Raw genomic sequence first — 14509 nt, 5'->3', positions numbered from 1 at the left:
TTTTTGGAACATACCCGAAATACTATGTTGTCAATACATACAGCTTTTGGAGGAAGACTAATTAAAAGATGAGTTTCTAATGATGACTGTTGGAGTAGTGTAGCCTTTCAAAAGTAAATCCCACTGACAGTAATTTCTGTGAGATCTTTTTGTTCCCGTGTTGATGCCTGACGGTCTTTCAGTAGAGGCGAACTGATGTGTTAGAGTTTTCTGTCAAGTACACAAAGAGAAGAAATAGAAAAATATATATAGGTGTGTTTTTTTTTTTCCAACTTGGCCTGTCATAATGATGCTAGATGTTAACTGAGTTGATAGGATGTGCAATATTTTGAGACAAAAACATTATTTTAAAGTTAATGGTGACTTTTTTTTTTGGAGTTGGAAGGCTACTGGGAATAACACGGGTAGATTTGTTATGGCCATTGGAAACTGGGCAACTTGGCAGGATGTCCCACATATCCACCTGTCTGCAGGTTGGATAGTCTTGCCTAATTCCTTACGAATGTTTGTTTAGCTTATTTTTGTAAAGTGCCAGTGGTTCAGAGTACACAACCTCTTGCTGTACGTAGCAGTTGTTCTCTTCAGAAAGATTTTTCTTAAGGCTTAAACTAGATCTAATTTTGGTTTAACTTGCTTTGGGTGTGCTTTTCATGGTAGTTACATTGAATGAGTTATACTCTCCCTTTTAGTACCTTCTTCGTACCTTTGTCTGTTCTCTTGATAGGATAGGGGTAGTGCAGGATTTTGTTCTGCTTTCAGACCTGAGATGTAGATATCTGCATGTGGGTACCTCAGCGTGCTCTGGGTGAGCTCCCGTCGTGTTCCTCTTACTACGGGCTTGCTTGGGCTGCTCCTTGAGCCAACTGAGCTCTGAGTCAAAGCCTTGGGAAGACTGGAGCCCTTAGTCCCAAATAACAACCGGACTCAAAACATCCGGGACTCTATACTGAGCCTCGTAACAAAAAAACCCACTGGTATCTGTAAACTATAAAAGATGCACTGTTAGGGAAGTTTATTTTGTGCATAATTTATTGTGCTCGTGGATATAAATGCATGTACTTAAAATTTGGCATTCTGCCTTGGCAAATAGCTTATAGATAAAAGAAAGTGTATTCCTATAATTCTCCTCATACGAATCCTAGCCATTTCAAGCATCTTGAACGGAGCTCCAGATATAATTTTACTACCCTTAAAGTTTTGAAATGAATCGAGTGATTTTCCACCAAAGGTAGCTGTCCATGCAGAGCAGCTTCTCCTGTGCATGCCACAACAAGAACTTGTGCTTTTTCGAATTGACGGATGACATCATTGGCGTCTAGAGATGTGGGGAGTTTGCTAAGCATTGCTTCTGTGTTTGCTGGCTGGGATCAGATTGAGTATTAACTTTCAGCTGATTTTTAATAACGTTGGAATTTATAAGGACAAGTAGTGTTCAGACTGGAGTTCAGAAAGTTAAAACGTGCGCGACTTTCGAATGTGATCTTAATTCAAATCTATACGTCTCCTGCTCCTGGCATCTTCCCATGATTCTCCGGAGGAGAGAAGGAAAACATATTATTTTAAGGAGTATTTGGTACTTATTAAAATTACACATACGCCCGCCTTCAAAAGAATCTTGATTTACTGCAGGTTGTTCATGTGTCGCATGCGGACATTTTTAGAGAACAGATTTCTTATCACTGTGAACAGTGAATGGCTTCCGGAGCTCCACGATCAGGGAGCAAAAAAACGTTATATCCCTTGTAAAAGGTAGGAAACCATGAAATCTATAAGCCGATTTGGCAGAAGCAGCGCGTGTTGGTGCCAAGATTTGGTGACTGACCCACAGTTTCCTGTTTTTAAATCTATTAATTGATTCGCAAAGAGCATCTTTTGGAAACAAGAACTCCGACAGCCTGGCACAGGCTGGAGCTCCGCCAAGACTGCGCGGGAAGGTTGCCATGCTGGGAGCGAGCGAGCGAGCGAGAGAGCGAGCAGCCGAGGAAAGAAAAAAAGGCAAGACTTGGCACGGCTCAGTCAAATCAGCTTCTTTTGTCTGCTTTCTCGGCTTGAGCTTCGGGAAAGAAAACCGTCCTGGGGTACAGAAAAACTCAGAACTTTCTGGTTTTCAAACTTAGCTAGCTTTTTAAGTCTCTTGGGCTGTCTGAAAGTGGTGGGACATGAAATGATGCTCAGTTGCCAGTGATAAGAGAAATAAAAGACTTCTTTAATGAAGCCTCCACAATGTCAGTTTACACATATGGGAAATGCGATATTTGATTTTTTTTTTGTGTGTGTCTGATTAAACTGTAAGGGAGCCGAGTAACTTGGAAGATTACAGAGGGAATACCTCAATAAAGAGGGAGAATTTTCGTTTTCTGCAACAACAAAAAAAGTTTTCATCGACACGAATGTGCTTTAAAACCAAAGCTGACCTCCTTCGGAATATGTTCAGAATGGGAATTTCGGCGTTTCTCCCACGTGTGCTACAGATGCTAACTTTTAATGGAACGTCCTTAAAGATTTCATCTGACCCAGCAGTGGAGTAAGAGTAGAGAGAAAGTTGTGACATCTTAACATAAAAGTAAGTATGTTCTTAAAGCAACTATATTTATTTTTGCTGCTTCATGCTGTCCTAGCTCCATCTCCCAGCTATTAGTGACAACACTGAAGATCAGCAGGGCAAGCCGAAGACACCCAGACTACGCCTGAAGGGCAAAACAAGAAATGAGAGCCTGGTTGTTTTGTTACTGCTCTGAAGCATCTCTTCCAGAGCATCTCAGTAGAGAGCACAGGAAATTGCTGAATTTTCTTCTGCTGGAGGAAATAAGGGATGGAAAAATATTGACTCCTGCCAAGTGAGGAATGTTTGAAGATGACAGAGCTGGATTTGAACTGGTGACACTGGATATAGAAACTTCAATTTGTAGTTACAGTACCTGTTTGCTGTAAATTGTGAAAAAATCTGCTCTTTTTTCATACGTGGATTAAAAAAATCTGTGACGACTGAAGCGTGGATGTCTTTTGATTTCAATAAAATTAAGGACCTAGAAATCCATTGTTTGTTTTCTCCAAGGGTGCCTGGATTTTCAGTGAGACAGGTACCTTATTTCTGATTTCATAGGAACAAATACTAGTATCCTGCCTATTAGGCCTGGATGTGGTTGGATTATACTACTTCTGCTGTGACAATCAGCATTATTATTTCAGAGAGTAACTGTAAGGCATAGATTTTTATGGATCGTCTTCACTTATAGTAAGTATCATACTATCCTTAAAGAATAGATTGTTCAGCCTGTAAGATGTGTAATTTCTAACGTGCTGCAGAAGTACATTTCCCTAATTCTTCTTGTATGTTGAAGAAAAGTAAGAAACAACATTAATGAAAAGCATTTTTGCAGTGATGTGTTTTTATTTTAACTGTACATCATGGGATTTTGATTATTAGACTACAGAAATAATTGGCCTTTTTGATTATGGGAAAGAGCTTACTTAATATTAAATTAAATTGGTTTTATAGCAAGATTGTGTCAGATTTTTACTACATCAGTGAACCTTTTGAAAGATACTATACTTAAATAGTGGTTAAGATGCTGTTGTGATTACCATGTGATTTACTGAAGCCTTTTAATATGGTTTGTTAGTGATTTTTGAAGAAAGTGTCTCCATCAAATGAGCTATCTGGCTTATAAAAATAACAATCCTGTCTTTCTAAATTGTTGTATTCTACACAGAATTGTTATAATAGGCATCCGCAACAGATTGCAAATTGATTACGCAGTGGGAAGGAAAGGTTTGAGTGAGTCCAGTTTTGCTTTCTGTGTGGTTAGCTAGTGTGTTGTTCATTCCTGCACAGGCATTAACATGTGATGTGATCGGGGAAACAGAGCTGGGATGGATGCAAGTTTGCACTCCGAATACTACAGTGTAAGTTTCTCTATCTGTGTATTTATTCTGAAAGGAATATCCTGTATTTCTTAGAAATACTATGCAGTCTCAAAGCATATACTATTTGCTTTAATTACCACATTTTACAAGAAATATTTTACTGGATATTCCTATTAAAAGTCGAAACAAAAACAAAATCAAAACCTAAAACCGACAGTAGAAAACACTGATTGTGGTTCCTCTAAGTGAAAACAAACTCTGAATATTAGAAGAATAACCATATTTTCTTTCCTAAGGACTTACATACATTTCATAAACAATTTCTCAGGTTTCAAACATGATCAACATGTGGGTCTTTGCAGTGCATTTACAAATGTTGGTGTTTGTGCAAATACTTGAATATATACTGCCACTCAAGTTATTTGGAAAGCAGATACTACAATTTTGGAAATTTTATTTATCTTTGAAATGGCCAGTCAGGACATTTTGTTTTCTTAAATGAGATGCACACTATTGCAGATTTCTTTTGACTGGCCCACATAATGAGGAAAGTATTTTTTCTTTCTCTTAAAAGTACACCTAAGTCTTATTTTTGTAAAATATCCCAGTTTGACAAATGAAAATCAAAATGTAAAGTGCATAGCTTGAGCTGTTGAGTTTTGAATGTTGATGGAATTGTGTGAAAATTTACTTTGTGGGTGTAATATGACGTGGTTTGTCATGTCTGTGTATTTTATTTAGGAACTATCATAATTCGGAGATTTCTGAATACTTGAGTCAGATCATTCATTACCACAGTTCATTTATGATCCTTAATTTTTGGTTAAGCTTAGTAATTTAAGCTTAGTAACTTCTTAAATGAACAATTTTTGTTTAATTCTTAAAATCCATTAACACATTGATTAATAGTATTGAGTTGAATAATTAAAAATAAAAAAAGTAAAAAATTAAAATGCCTTCAGGTGATGTATTTCAGTGTGGAGGTGAGGATTAGGGTTTAGGATTTTATTTAATTTTTCATATTAAATTACAGATGCTTAATATTATTTCACGTTTGATTCTGTAAAGGGCCTGTGTCTCATCCCCATGCATGGTTGTAAGATTGAATTGAGCGCTTACTGCGAACCAGTGTGTTTATAGGACAGGGAAGAGAGAGGCAGTTGCTCCATGTGACTATAAATTTTGCCTAAATATGGCTGTAGGAGAATAATGGAAGTGTTAAAGTACAGTGTATGCAGACTTATCATGTTGTTTTACATAAAATGCCTAGATCCATGGGAAATGTTGAATATTCTGTGCATGGTGGGACTCCAGATCCTGCCATTGGTAAGGTGCTCTTGTCTTGGTAAATGGTAAAAACCATTAGTGCATTCCTAATATTTTAACTGTAGTTGCAGGAAACCAAGGGAGGTTCAGGTTGGAAACGAGAAGACATTTCTGCTCAGAAAGAGCAGTCAGGCGTTGGGACGGGTTGCACAGGGAGGTGGTGGAGTCACCGTCCCTGGGGGTGTTCAAGGAGAGGTTGGACGTGGTGCTTGGGGACATGGTTTAGTGGGTGACATTGGTGGTGTAGTTGGACCAGATGGTCTTGGAGGACTTTTCCAACCCTAATGATTCTGTGATTCTATGAAAGTCCATGCTGGAAAACTGTCCAAGGAATGGCAGGAAGAAGGCTGTGGTATTTTCTCATCATCTATTCCTTACCATAATTTGACATAAATTTCTTCTCCAGTTGTCCAGTTGTGTTGAAAGCAAACTTAGACCTTAGTTTTAGTTTAGTTTAGTTAGTTTCCTTAAGTTTCCTTAGTTTACTTTCCTTAAATCATGTTTCCAGTACTGTATGTGTATGTGCTGCTTAGATTCTCAAGACTGCAAATGGGTGTAGGATATTGACTTTGGTGGGATTCCACTCGTTTTTCCAGCTGAAGGTATAGGGCACAGTCTTTATCTGTGTAATAGAAATTTTGAGTGAAATCAAAAGTCTTTTAGCATGTAAGTGGGTTAAGTCACTTTTGTAACGAATGGGAAGCCATGAGCATCCTTAGATGATTTAGAGAGCTGTCAAATAGGTCATGTAAATCACTCTCTTTATTGACCATTAAAGCAACCTAGGGCAACTAGTTTAGACTAAGACATCTGAAGTATAGATCTTTAACTTTCAGTGAGGTCAGGTACTTAATAAGATAGTTTACATAAAAGGAAGGCTTAGAAAAGAAAGTGACAGCAATTATCTATACTGGCTTGTGCTCCACTACAATGCAGTATTTGCTGTGCCCAAAGGTTAAGAAAAGAAGAAGCAAGGACACTAAATTAAAAGAAGACGAAAATACTAATTCTTAACATTTTAAAGTTGTTGAAATCAGAATTTACTTGGCTGTCTAAACTCTGTAGGTCCTTCATTTGCCAATGGTATCACTTAAGCCCAAAGGAACGCTGGAGAAAGTAGGCAGCTGCTGCTAAAGCTTAATGCCAGAAGCACTGAGGCAGAAGTTGTGAATCTCAGCATCTCTCCTACAGTAAGGCTGCTGCCATTTCGGCTGAGCATGGACATATCATAAAGCAACAGCATTGCAGTCTTTGCATTGCAAGTTTTGATATCTAGGTGGAGAGACACCCTCAAAAACAAAATAATATAAATAATTAAAAAAAAAATTTGTTCCCTTCTCTTTAGTATTATTTCAGTGAAGGTAAAAGATATCCTTGAAGATGTGAAGGAGTGGTCACACTTCTTATGTTTTCCATATTCCTAAATATCTTGAAATGTCTTACTGTTATTTTTTTTCTCTAGTTAGAAGCCTCATACACCATATAATTTTCCCAGGTATATATGAAGGGGATACTTTACACTCAAAGCCATTTCTCCTCTATCCCAGGAGTTTTTTCTACTTGATTTTGTGTTACAATTTGATTGTTTTAATAGTGTTAAATTCAGACAGAGAATAGCTTTGAAAGATTACTGACTTCTTTTGAGAAGAATATGACAAGCTCCTTCCTTTGGCATTCAGAGTCCAGGCTGTCTTCTGCAATCTGCTGGTCCCGTTTCGTTCTTAATACCTGTGTGTAAGACCAAATGTAGTCCTATATGAAATATAGGCCTACATCAAAGACCCTTGTAGAGGCTGAAGGAGATATTCAGGTCTTGACATCTGAGTTGGTCTCCACCATTTCTTCTCTTCCACTGCCCTCCTTTGTGACTATTTCTGACATCGTTCTAATGTCACCTTATTCCCAGCACTGATGCTAATATATGGTGTCATGGCTATGAAGGAAACTCTGTCTTTACAGAGAAATGGGACAGCTGTTTTTCAAAGAGTCTATGAATTGCCTTTTCACAAACACTAAAGTACCAGCTTACTAGAAGTTGCTCTTGGTGCCATCCTTATTCCTCTGATAATGGTGGATATAACAAGAGCTTTTGAGGGAAATTACTTATGGACTCCATGAACATCTGGGGAGTTCAGGTGCCAAACAGCAGTATCTAGTGCCATTTTAGACATCTTAGACTCCCTCAAATGTCTCCATAGAGCTGGCAGGTATGGCCCATGGCTTGCAACAGGAGAACTTTTGGAATTACAGCTGAAGCCAGGTGAGATGCCTTGGAGCCCCTGAAATGATACAGGGTGTTTGGAGTTGTGTTCTTTGTCATTTCACAAGTGAAGACTAGAGACATTTTGTAAACATTATTATTATTATTATTATCAATCAAGTATTTGATTCCCAAAGTCAGCTTATGTAGCACAAAGGACTGTGGCCCTACCAATAATGTAATCCATCTCCTGAGACAATGGCAAGAGGATTCATGAGTACAGGATCAGGATTCTTCATGGCATGTCCTCTTAGGCTTGTATTTTGGCATCCTAACACCAGCCTTAACACTATTTGTTCAAGGAAGTGTATTAATTTGCATGTCTCAGATTCTTTTTTCTTTCTCTTTTCAACATGTCTGCTTTTTTCTCATCTCTACAACTTTCAGTTTCAAGAAGACTGATTGAGTTTATGGCAATTGGTTTAGCTAATTCTGCTCTGTCTCCAGTCTTCCCTCTTTGCTTTTCAGGTATCCAGTGCATAAACAAGTCTGTTTAAAAAAATAATTCCTATCTCAGTGAGGGACTGTGAGAGGGTTCACAGGGTGACCAACACATCCTTTACCTATTCCAGATAAAGAGTTAAGATTTAAGTTCAATCTTGGGCCTCAGAAATCCCGAGAGCTTGGTAAAGGTATCTGAGATGTTTGCATTAGGACTTCTGCAGCCATTCTTTGCCAGCCTCCAGAGGTGTGTGTGGTTCCAGGGCAATTGGTGGTATGGTACATGAGAGCACAAAAAGAAAATAGGGCTTGAAATGTATATATTAACATGTGTGAATTAGGATCATTTTGGCCAATAGCACAGGAAATTGCAAAAATGGCATAGAAGTGCTGAGTGTTCCAGAAAAGTGGTGGGCCCTGATTTCCCCAAAGTATTTTGATTCAGCTAGGACAGCAGGTACTGCATGTGTGTGCTTTCAGGGTATGGTAGGAAATGCACTGTGCACAACTGTGCCTAAATTAGATACCGAGAGGTCTCTCCACCTTGGTAACCTGTTCTGAAGAACAGCACGATCTGTCCTTACTCCATGGCCACTTGTGATCAATGCGACCGCTAATTTGCTTAGGGAAGTTGTCCAACACAGAAGACTGTCATCTCTTCTCCTAAACTCTTATTCCTGCTGACCTCTTCAGCCTACATAAAAGTCTTGCTTTGTCTGAAATTGAAACCTCTGTAGTACTGATTTTTTATTTTTATTATTATTTAATCAGAAAGTATAAAGCGTCTGTATGACACTGTTTGCCCTGTGTGCTCTAACAACTTGCTAATGAAGCATGTTGAGAAAATTAGAGAATAGTGATGGAACTGGAACATCACTATTTATTCCTTATTTATCGGAAGACTGGATGGAACATCTGCAGAAACTTTAGTTTGCTCTTTTCTCAGATGTATATGTAGAGCTTAGGGATATGGTTTAGTGGAGGGCTGTTAGCGTTAGGTTGGAGGTTGGACTCGATGACCTTGAGGTCTCTTCCAACCTAGAAAATTCTGTGATTCTGTGATTCTATATTGCTTTGTGTAAAGCAGATAGAAGTTTCAAACATGGGATCCCATACCAGCAAGCTGTTATTGGGGCTATTAATATACGTTAATCACAGAATGTTGATTGGGTTGGAAGAGGCCTTAAACATTATCTAATTCCAACCACCCTGCCATGGGCAGGGAGTGTGATTTAATCTTTCATACAAATTACTATTAGAAGAATGAGAGAAGAGGGATACAGAAAACATTGGCTGTGATCTTGCATCAAAACGGAGCGTTTCCTTACCTGTGCCTGTAGATAACACTGTTTTCCTGATAACATCACAGGGCTTTAGTCCCAGTTTCCCTACTGCAAAATGCCAGCTTTTCCTTTCCACACTGATAGATTTCCATTGGTATTGATTTTACAAAGCAAGCCATCATCCCCGTTACATCTCAGCATATCACCAAATGTAGAGGGGAAGAGTACTTATGCTAGATGAAAGGCTTTTATGTGGATTTTGTTTTGGATGCCCCACAGCTGTGTTTTTTCCAGTCCCACACACAGGAATAGGAATGAGGTCTGGTTTGCTTGTTCATCTAAAACAGAGCCAAGTACAAACACAGAAGTCTCCGGGGTCCTTACTTCTACGTAGGTAATACAGTGATGTGATGTCTCAAACTTTTATTTTCCAGTGACAATGATTTGGTAATGTGGATTGCTGTCCATTTAACATTAACATTCGCAAAGGCTCTGAGGAGAGGACACAGACAAACGTGTATAGTCACGAAAAGCATATTCAGGAAACTCTTAATAATGTGTTTGTAGCTTTTTGTTAGAAAAATTTAGAATTGAGCATTAGAGGATAGGAAGTTTTACACCAAATTAGGCAGTATCCATGGATAGAAAAATCTTCTCCAAGAAGCGTATTGCAGCATAGCATCAGAGGCTTGTTTTGGGAAGTTTCTCTTGATTATTTGCTTCTCTATTTTTATACAAAGACAACAATATCACCTTGCACAAAGCCTCCCCACTGCCCTGTGACGGGATCTTTGTGGTTCCACGTGAGATTGAAGCAGACACCCGATCCTTGGTTGTGAAAGCCAGAGCATGCCAAGCTCCTTGGCTACAGCCAGCTGTGATTCCAAGAGAGAGCCAGTGACAACAGAGGATTTACCTTTGGAAGGCAGGTATTTCTTCAGAGATTGGGTGGTGGTGGTGCTTTGGGATAAGAAAGCAGAGATCAGACCATTAGTGGTGTGCAGGCGAGTACCGTATGGAGCCTGCTGCCAGCAGCGGCACATTGCTGCAAGTGCTCTGCTCTTTGCACGACAGCTAATGCTGGCTTATTTCTGCAGTTAAAAGAGGGCAGCATGTGTACTACTTTGTCCAGACCTTTATCCAGTGAGTGAGAACGTTGTAAGAATAATCCCATATGGCCGCATATGGCCGCGTGCTGACCTGGTGCCAATCTATCCATCTGTGGCACTATCCAAGGAATTTGGGCATGGGCACCTGGTAGCAAGCTGGGAACCACCCATTATAACCACCATAAAGGTTTATGGTCCCCAAACAACACAAAATTACATATATGTGCCTTTCTATTAAATTTAGTGCAGTTGTGATGCCTTTGAGGAAGCTGAGATACTTTCTTCTTACACAGTTACATTTACAGTTCTTGTTTTCTGTTTCTGTGCTACTACATTTTGTACTACCTGATGTAGTAACTTTTTGTAAAGGAGTTTATGCAATGTCTGTATTCTTTTTTTTTTTTTTTTTTTTTTTAAACTATGATTAAATTTGTAACCTCTAGCATTAGTGTAATTTTGAATTTCAGATACATTTTGCTATTGTAATAAGATACATTTTCTTAGTGTAAAGTTTTTTCTTTCATACGGATGCACACTGCACAATATAATACCTTATAGGCTGTAATAACACCTCTCTGTATAAATTAATCTGAAAGGGCAATGTTAAAAGTTGATATATAAGTAGTGAATGAACAAGTTGGAGGAGAGAAAGCAATATGATTCCCTGCAATACTGCCACACTACCTCTTCTTTAAATTGCTGTGTTGTGGGAGGCTATTGTGCTACTTACTTTTGTAGTTGGGAAACATTTTATTTAATTCAGATGCTGACATAATGAGTGCTCTGCTGTAATGAATATTTGATGTGCTTATGTTAATGTAAATGCACAACTAGCTTGCCAGTTCTCCTCAACCATTATAACTTTTCAGAAAACAATTTTGAGAGTGATGCAGTTTGTCTGCACAATGCATTTTGATGAAAAGGGAGAATATTTTTATGGACACCTAGTTAACAACTTTTAGAATTCATTTTCTCTGGTGGTCTTGGCTGTTATTCAGAGAGATTTGAACTTGAAATAGTCTCTTCAGGCTCTCATGAGAGAATTGGGCCAGGATCAATATCTACAGCGTAGGTATGTGGGACTCATTACTCTCATTTTCTTTCACAGTCAGCAGATAGAGGTAGGCACTTTCAGGCAAATTTATTCATTATCTAATACAATGCTATTGGAGCCTCAGGTGGAATAGTTCCTGGTAAAACACAGTATCTTCTCATTAATTTGCTTGTGGAAGTGCTGAATTATGGCTGAGGTGCTCATAAGCAGTGAGTTTGTAAATCAAAGGCTTTCTTTAGCTTTCCTAGTCTGGACCAAATAAATATGAGCAGTAAGCACAATGTGTTGTAGGCACATAATTACATCTAGCCCGTTGTGTGCCCATGTGTGTGCACGAGTGCGCGTCCGTCCCCTCTGGGTGATGCTGTCAAGTTGCTCTGTCCCATGGGAGACACCGCAGGAGATGGTTTGTGAGCAGATCCGGCACCTTCTCTTGGTTTTTGTCCTGTTGTTCCAGTGCCTGCCAATGGTAGGGCACACTTTGGAGAACTGCACATTTTTGGTTTGGGTTTTGGCACCGAATTTCCAGAAAAGTATGGTCCAACTGGAACAGAGGACAGCAATGGTAGCGATCAGAGAACTAGAAAATATAATCAGTGAGAAAGCAAATTTGAGTTGTTTAGCCTAAGGAAGAGGAGACTGAAGGAGAACACGGTAACACTATTCAGTTATGCAAGAGGCTGTAGTAAATCAGAATAATCTGCTCTCCATGCCTGTGGTGGCTAAACCAAGGCATAGTGGGTTTAAGCTGTGGTAAAAGAGATTCGGGTCAGATTTTTGTGAAAATGTTTGAAAGATATAGGCAGAGCAGTGCTGGACTAGAGGATGTCAGGGCCTTTGGAGCATGCATCTTTACCAGTCATTAAAACCAGGTTGGACAGACAGCTGTCAGAGATGGCAACAGGTCACTGTACCTTGAGATAGGTCTTAGTTTTCTCTTCAGAACCTCCAGATCTGTTTTTTTTTTTTTTTTTTTTTTTTTTTTAAATAAAATACATGAAAGACAAGGGATAAAGTAGGTCAACAAGGATGCTTCTTCAACAAACCCTTGTAGCATTTCTTAAACTGCGTTCTGCCAGCTGGACTCGCTCCCAATTTGTTCTGCTTCCCAAATAAATCCCTTCACTGACTGTTGTGGCCACCGAATGCTGCAACCTGAAGGAGGGGAGCCTGGAGCAGCTCCGTGCCCGGAGGCAGAGCCAGCACCATGCACATGGGTGGCCACACCACGCTGATCAGCAGAGACAGAAGCACTCAGCACTCGTGCAAACACACACTACTGATGGCCTCATCCTGCTCACTTCTGGAATCCTGCATAGACATAAAACCCTGATCCCTGCAGGAGCTAGCATGGACATGCAGTCTATCCAGTATGAGGCCAGTATTTCCCATGCAAACTTTCAGTCTTTTTTCTTACTCTAATTTTTTTTTCTTAAAAGAAAAAAAAAAAAAAAGTTTATTATGTTCTCTCTTATCCTTTTCATATATGAAACTCTATAGTTTCTGCACCTGGCCATTATACCGACCCCTATCATGAATGCAGATGTTCTCAGTGATCCTGACCGCACACATTGCTTCCTTCTGGGCTCTGTGTTGGAAGCTGTGAATTTTGCATGTATTATTTTCCCTTGACTGTTTCATCCTCTGCGATCAGGCTCAGTCCCAGTGGCAGGGATTATGCGTGATATTACTGGAAAACATTATGACTGACCGTGTCTCATAATGAAAGGGCACAGTGTTGTGCCCTGGAGTGGCCAGGCTTATATTTGCTTTGTGAATTCCTTTATAAGAAGCTCGTTGAAACTAATCTTCTGGGTATTCAGCAGCCAAATGTAGTTTTCAGATGAAAAATTATTTTTAACGTAATCAGGTAGTGAGAAAAATCAAAGAACAAGACATAAAAGATAGGAAGAAAAAAAAAAGTGAAGAAAGGAGGGACATGAACAAATGTTTTTAGATGAGGTCTTCCAAGAAGTGCCTACATAGATGTTTTCTGTGTTCACCTTTCTCTTGCTATTAGGAACAGAAATGCGTTGATTACAAAAAGTTCTGCTACTACTATGGCATCGATTTCCTTTGCCCTGCATGCCTGTGTAGCAAATGAGCAGCCTTTTATGCTGACAGAGAAAGAAGGGTTTTTCATCTTTGTCCTCTACTGCTGTGGTCTGAGGGAATATAGCCTATTAAAATAATTTATTTTGGATGACATTTTAAGTGTCAGTAATCCTAACTGTATTGTTATTGCATATCAGAGTTACTTGCGCCCTTTACTTGCTTGATTTTGTAGCTTATTTGAAGTTTTCATTTCGTTTGGTATAAGCTTTTTGTTTGTTTGCTTTGGGGTAGCTGCAAAATACTTCTAAGCATTTCTGATTCCTCATTTAGTGATGTGTGGTTTTGAACTTTCACATATTTTTTTTTTTAAATAAGAGGAGAGGGCTGTTTTTGTGTGTCTGTACAAATGTATAAATATATGTGTGTGTGTAGTGAAAGTAAAACATTATGCTTGTGTGCCTCTCTGAGATAATTAAATCATTACAGTTTTCTTTATCATCATTGGATATCATAGAGCTTGTTTCAATAATGTTTTTGCTCGTAAATTTTCCAGACACTCTGGTATTCAACGTAGTTTGTAAACTTGTTTAAGTTTTGAGTGACATTTGCATCAAAGGCTCTGTAATTGTTTTATTGCAAATCAATGCAATTTAATTAGTAATAGATAAAAATGAGACAAACGAATTTGGAAAGTCCTTGTCTGCCTACCCTGTAGTAATACATTTATGCTGGGAGTTGGAGTTTCTTCTGCTATCTCTAATTCACTGTTTTTCCTTACAAGTCACTTCTCTTTTATGTATGAAAAGTTTATAGATTTAGTTAGCTAATGCAGTTATTGGTTTTAAAATGTGCTTTATGCTTCAAACAGTCTTTTGTGTAATGCTGTTATATATGCAAGTGGTGAGCATGCTGCATGCTTAAGTTGCCTTTCAGAAGGATATGTGAAAATAAGATGTGGTATTTGCATACCTTTCAGGATGAGACCAAAAATCCTGTGAGGCACAAGTGTCAAATATCTGATGGAAAACTGAACGAATTCCCAATGATCCTAAACACTGATGAACTGAAAAGCAGGATCTTGATTTGCCCAAGAGCTCCTTCTAGGACCAGGAAG

General features: G+C 38.9%; 1 protein-coding gene across 10 annotated transcripts in view; it reads left to right on the top strand.

Annotated features, from left to right (window-relative positions):
* Window positions 1-14509, top strand: part of MSRA (methionine sulfoxide reductase A) — a 271927-nt gene that overhangs the window by 20517 nt on the left and 236901 nt on the right. The window contains exons 1-3 of one of the 10 annotated variants that reach the window (XM_084514432.1): window positions 1243-2524; window positions 2619-3235; window positions 3836-3906. The exons of 4 other annotated variants lie outside the window; for them this stretch is intronic. The gene's annotated coding sequence lies outside the window, so the exon portion shown is untranslated. Of the gene's footprint in view, window positions 1-1242; window positions 3236-3835; window positions 3907-14509 lie in introns of those variants that run through there. 5 more of the 10 variants (XM_084514431.1, XM_084514429.1, XM_084514433.1 and 2 more) reach the window with 5 other exon arrangements.

The sequence above is a fragment of the Aythya ferina genome, assembly GCF_964211825.1.
Source record: "Aythya ferina genome assembly, chromosome: 3".
NCBI classification, from domain to species: domain Eukaryota; kingdom Metazoa; phylum Chordata; class Aves; order Anseriformes; family Anatidae; genus Aythya; species Aythya ferina.
The sequence above is the reverse complement of the archived record's forward strand: the minus strand, read 5'-3'. Positions and strand labels throughout refer to the sequence as shown.